The sequence below is a fragment of the Emydura macquarii genome, unplaced genomic scaffold, assembly GCF_026122565.2.
Source record: "Emydura macquarii macquarii isolate MOO-44397 ecotype Brisbane River unplaced genomic scaffold, CSIRO-AGI_Emac_v2 contig_1390, whole genome shotgun sequence".
Taxonomy (NCBI): Eukaryota; Metazoa; Chordata; order Testudines; family Chelidae; genus Emydura; species Emydura macquarii.
Genome location: NW_027131527.1, coordinates 21,905,336 through 21,911,491, shown reverse-complemented (window position 1 = coordinate 21,911,491; position 6,156 = coordinate 21,905,336). Strand labels below are relative to the sequence as shown.

The window sequence follows — 6,156 nt, the reverse complement described above, 5'->3', positions numbered from 1 at the left end:
GGCAGCCAGCTGCCCTGTTGCTTCCTCCCTCCATCGGCTGCAGGGACATACGGAGATTTTTGGGGGAGGGAGGCATGCCCCTGCTTCCACCCCCCTCCCTTGTGCATGCCATTGTGTACTTCTGTTCATTTCCTAAGTTACTACAAATGGCTTAAGTGAACCAGTAAAGCTTGATCCACCAACAACTTCAAGCAGCTTTTTAACCAGGAAAATCATGTGCAAAAGATAATTAAGCATGGGGTTACATGACAATCCATTCATTTAGCTATACCTATGTATGCCATTCCTTTATATTAAAATATATTTTAGTTTGCAACACTTTTCAGGAAAGTGATTTCTGGGCTAACAAGTACAAAAACAGCTTGGGAAAGGGACAACTAGGAGTCTGAATGCAATAGTTCTGCAACTCAACTGCATGAAAAGAAATCATCAAGATGCTAAAAAAATTAAGGATGTATCCCAACCCATCAGATGTACCATCTAATCAATCTAGTATTTCTAATGTGTTTATCACCATGGTATCAGACATTGAGGGTTCACAATGTTTGCAATTTTCTGTCTATTTAGGTATTTCTATGGCCCCAATTGTCATAGTATCTGAGAACCACATAAATATTAATGAATTTATCCTCACAAATACCGCTGTGAAACACAGAAGTTTTATTATCCCAAATTCCCAGATGAGGAACTGGAGTACAGAGAGATTAGTTCCACAGTTCAGCAAGGTACTTTAGCATGTGCTTACATTTTAAGCATGTGAGCAGTCCTATTGACTTTTTATGTGCTTAAAGTTAGACAGACTCTAAAGTACCTTGCTGAATCAAGGATAAGATGATTTACCCAAATTTTCCATTTTATGATGGTTATTACCATTTATTACTTTTCAGTACAATAAATATTGTATTATACTCTTGCCAAGTTAATAAAAATCAAGTGCTAATATATTGTGAAGGAAAATGGCAGGTACATTTTCCACTGGAATAATTTGATATAACTTTCCTGTACTTACTGAAACAATGGAAAAAGCAGAGGCTCCATGAAAAGTCCTTCCATGGAGAGGCTGCTATTGCTTGTATTTGTACTCCCACCACATGATTTTTTATTAAGCAATTACTAGTCATCTTATACTGAAATTTGGGGTTTTAAAAATTTTAAATTACACCATTTTATGTATTTAATTTATGTTTATATATACTGTTACAATATTTGCAAATTAATATACTAGTGTACAAATTAAACATAAACAGTGCTGAAATACAATACAAATATTATTTTCAAGCATTTTCAATTAAAAAGGTGAATTGGCTAAGGGGAAAGAATTAACTTTAATATTGAAATTTCACCTATTGCAATAAAAAAGAGACATTACTGTTAATACTCTATGCTATAGGTGAAATCCAAGCCATGAGGATTTCATCCAATATATGGTACAATTCAGTAGAGAATGATGATATAAAGTATTTTGAATTGGTGTAATTGTTTTAAATTTCAATTAAAACATACTTCAGATTAAACTAGACATAATATGATTTTGACTTCATACTGTTAGGAAGGCTGAGGTGATCTGTTATGGTGCACATATTTTTTAGTCCTTTTCATTTATTACTCTAATAGCCCTGTAGTTTAAGCTTGTTGAGAGAACAAGAAGCTTATAAAAAAAGGCTAATAAAGCCATGCAATGTTAAGTGAATATTACAAATATCTCGCTACAATAGTGGTAAAAAATAATCTATGCTTTCTGAAAATATACATATTTCCTAGATTTTACTTCACTAGACAGTTACATTTACTGGTTTTAAAAGTCTGTTGTAACACTGTCTAATAGAAGACTTATTACACTTCGATTCTCATTTATGCTATACCTCAGTATAGATGCCCACAGTATCATAATGCCACTATTTTATAATACTTGTCCTCTGAGTGTGGTATAAAGAGATACAATATATTTTCTGAAGTAAAGTAAGTATGTATAATATACAATAGTAAATATCTGACCATCAAGTGTTAGATACTTTTCCTTTAGAAAACAGTATGAATTCCTTACACTGGAAGGGAATGAAGTAAATTAAGTTTATTATAACCCAGCGCTGGGACATTGTCTCCACATACTTTAATTATGAGAATGTGTTATTTATATAGAAAAATCCAAAATAAAATTGCATGTTGTCTACAGCCAACTTTTGCTTTTTTCAAAATTAGACTACTTTTAAAATTAAGTTCCAAAAAGATTTTTATAAGACTGTTTTTCTCCTTGTTTTTCTGCACACCAAGATCAGAAAGTCTTGCATGCAAAGATGCACAGCTGTGTTAATTTAAATGGTATTTTTCCATAAAGTACATGGAAACTGTACAATATTTCCCTTTTTTCACAGACTTTAGTTAAGTCTTTCTTCCCACAGATAATGGTTGGCAGCAGTGCAGAGGTTGTGTGCTGCACTTCTGAACAAAGTCCTGAATTGAGCCATTGTTTCCACTGAGATAGCCTGCATTTTTCGCTGGACAGAGAGCAGGGTGTAAAAAAGGCACCTTGTGTGCAACTGTTGGCAAGGCTTGGAAGTGAATTAAAATCTCCACAAGGTCTGGGCAGTGCAGTTCTGCTCGGTATTGAGCTCTGTGGAAGCACAGTTAGCTCAGACATTCCAATGCAGTGATGCAGCAGGAGGGACACAACTCGACTCTACAGTTGAACGGGGGAGAAAGCCAACTCTTTTACAGAGAGATCAGTCTCTATTCTGAACTTTCATTCACAACGTGCGAGACACACAATGGCTCTGGACCAGCTCCTGCTCTACCAAGATTTGGAGAAGGCTCCGTTATCCAGTGATATTGAGGCTCTGGGTATTACCACTTAAACAGAATGAGTTGTCTGCTAGAGGTAAGCAAAACGTTTACAGGGTAACAGGAAAGGCTCAGAACAACTCAGCTGAAGATGCACGTTTGCCGCCGTGCTGTAGGAAATGTTGAAGGAAAGTAATTCTTTCCTTTTAGTTTGGTCTTTACCCAGGTCCTTTCCTCCTACCAAGCTGCGGTATCATTTTTTATCTTCACCAACCAATCAAATGTAAAAATATCAATTGAGATCAGTCATTTGGGTGATTATCTTACAGTTTAGCATTATGGTAAACTCAGGCTCCTAGTAATTTGCTGTAGTGGCTTTAATACCCCAAGCAAGCTCAGTGGTTTAATTAATTGCAGCAGAAATCCTGAGTTGGAGAGCCTTTGAAGACGCACCATAACTCAAGTGCAGCCCAGCTCTAAAAGAGCTGAACGGCACCGGGACAGTAGCTACAGAACGCGGTCCCGCCGCTTAACACGCAAATGCGTTACAGCTGGACTCAGGAGGTGGCGTGGCCGTGGAACGCGGAGGTGTTTCTAAGAACGTAAAAAAAAAAAAAAAAAAAAAAACCCCGCTCCGAGCGCACAGCGCGGTATATACCGGGGCGCACGCGCTTTGGGTGGGGGTGGGTGTGTATATAGTAGTGCAGGTAACGATGTGAACAGTGGCTGGAGGAGGCAAGGTACATAACGCCTCCCAGCAGCACAGCCCCCCGTGCAGGTTGGGAGGGAGTCTGTGTGGAAAGGCTCAGCGCCATCGTGCCCCGTTGGCTGTGTGGGTACCTTCCCCTCGTGCTCCTGGGTAGGTGGGCGCAATAGCCTCCTTCCCTGCAGCCTGTGTGACATGGGGGTGGGGAGGACCGGGAATCAGGCTCCCTCTGGTGGTGGCGGCGGGTGGCTGGGAGAGGGAGGCACATTGCGGACCCTGCCCCTGCCTGCAGCGTTGGCACAGTGCCGCTCTCCTGCCCTGCACGTTGAGTGCCTGCCGGAGAGCAGGTTCCCGGGGGCTTTGGTGGCGGTGCAGTCAGTCCCCCTGTGCGCTCCGTGACGGGGCGGGGCGGGGGGCAGCAGCGGTTCCCCTTTGTGTCGGACCAATCCTCCGGCTCGGGGCGGGGGCGGCAGTACCCAGCCTGCCGGTTGGTCTCTCTGCCCTGGTGCTGACTCAGGTGTTTCCCTGCCTCGCTCACCTCAGGATGCGCGCCGTTGGGAGGGAGAAGGGGGGAGGGGCCGCGCGCGTTTCCCGCCCGCCCTGTGGGGGGAACCCGGCCGTAGTCCCCTTCCCTCCGGCTAGAGCGAGCCCCCAGTTCTCCCAGCTGCGCCTCCTTCCGCCCAGCTGGGCGTTGCGAGCCCGCCAGGCCACCTCCCCCCTCGGTCGGTCAGTACCAGAGGCCCGCTCCGGGTCTCCCTGCCGCCAGCTCCTGCTCAGCAGAGCCGTTGAGTGCGGGGCTGCCCCTTTCCGCTCCGGAGCCTGCCCTGCGCAGTCAGCCAGCCGAGGGGGTGAATGGCCTCGGGGCTGCGGTGGAGACCTGCTGCCCGCCCTCGGGAGCAGCAGCTGCGGGAGCAGCAGGAAAAGGCTGGGGAGACGCCGAAAGCTGCCTCCTTCTACTAGTCCCCAGCGGGTGAGGCGCTGCACCAGGTTCCTTGCCTGAGTTCGTGGGGCTGGGGTGGGTGGGGCGCCTGGTTGCCCAGAATTACTTCCATGGGCTGCTTTGAGGGTTTGGAGGATGATAGAGCCACCGAGGTCCGGGAACTGGGGCCACACCCTCAATGTGCCCGCTCCCACCCGCAGCCTCATGGACTTTGGGGAGGGGTGTTATATTAGGTCTGACATCCTTGCATTGTCTACACTTGCAGCCTAGTTTTCTACCCCCTTTGCTCCTCATACATCACTTCTCCAGTAGGCCTATGAAGATGATTCCACCCGAACATGCCGTTTCCATGCATTCACATAGCAGCATTTAGCTGTAAAATATCCCTTTTCTCTGCAGAGAGTTTGAGGAAATGCAGAGTGATTTTCGGGTGTGGATTGTAACAGACTTGTTGTAAACTACAACTGGGTTTAAAGTCTTCACTAACTTCCACCTGAAGTTCTCATTTTATAGCACTGTTTATAAGAGTAACAATTATTGTATATTTAATTGCTTTAAACTTTCTGGCTAATCACATTTTAGGTGATTGTTCTAGTTGAGGTGCAGCATCTGAAGAACTACTAAATTTTAGGTTACTAGGGTGAAGTGGTTTCTCCCCAGCATTTCTGTGGTTCACAATAAAAAGGTCCTGTTCTCCAATGCTATAAAAGTTTATCCTAGGCTGAAACCTGGCAATCAAAGCAGCAAAGTGTTTTAAAAAAAAATTTCCACTAGGTCTAGACTTGCCTTTGATATATTTGGAAAAGTTTAGTTACAAAGGCTTAGAATCTGCAAACATGAGTAACTGCATATGTTGGTAGTCCCATTGAAGTGTTGGCAGGATTGGGGCCACAGTGTGCAAGACTTGTGTCTTCTTAGGTATACTCTACACACTGGAGAATGTCACTAGGCGGTGAAGTCTAGAGAGAAGCTATAGGAACATCAGCAGACTGAGTTCTTGTGTTCTTAGGATAGTAGGAGAATAAACTGAAATGGTCCAGAAACTCAGGAAAGGGTTGGCTCTGGTTCAAGGAGCAGGCAAATGTTCAGAGTGGTTCTTATTTTGTCATGTGGTTTGCCCATCCCTAATTGTAGTGCACATGTGCTAGGGAGTAATGTTAAAATTGGTGTGTGTGTGTGTGTGTGTGTGTGTATAAAACAAGATTTTGTTGAATGAATAAAAACACTTATGTATCAGAAGTAGGAATGAGATTCTGCCTGATTATAAAAATATTGTCTGAGAATTATTATATAATATAAATTATAGAATTTATAATTACCTGATAATCATCTTAAATCAAAGCCCTCCTCTTTTTTGGATCATCCTATGAGAAGTAGAACTAACTAAAAACAGCATATGTATATTTCTAATTAGTGTTGCTCATCTTGTGACTCTTAATCTAAGACAAACATGGGAGGGAAAAAAAGACCAAACAAAATCAAACTACAAACAAAGAAACACAAACCAGTTTGTTACAGGAAACTGAATATATTATAGATCACCAATGAAAAGCTAGTGAGAGAGACACAAACTGGACTGCATAAATCATAAGAAACAGTACCTGGTTAGCATATAAATTAACGGGATTGCTAAATTCTTCCATTCTTAGTCATCTGAGTAAAAGAAACTTCTCATGTTTTGCCATGGTAAGAAGATTTTGATCCAATACATTATAATCAGTTTCACTTTTCT

General features: G+C 42.8%; 1 protein-coding gene across 1 annotated transcript in view; it reads left to right on the top strand.

The window, feature by feature from the left end:
• The first annotated feature begins 3,526 nt into the window (after positions 1 to 3,526).
• The window catches only part of PLCE1 (phospholipase C epsilon 1), a 285,725-nt gene continuing 283,095 nt past the window's right edge, over positions 3,527 to 6,156 (top strand). The window contains exon 1 of the mRNA XM_067552848.1: positions 3,527 to 4,454. The gene's annotated coding sequence lies outside the window, so the exon portion shown is untranslated. The remainder of the gene's footprint in view (positions 4,455 to 6,156) is intronic.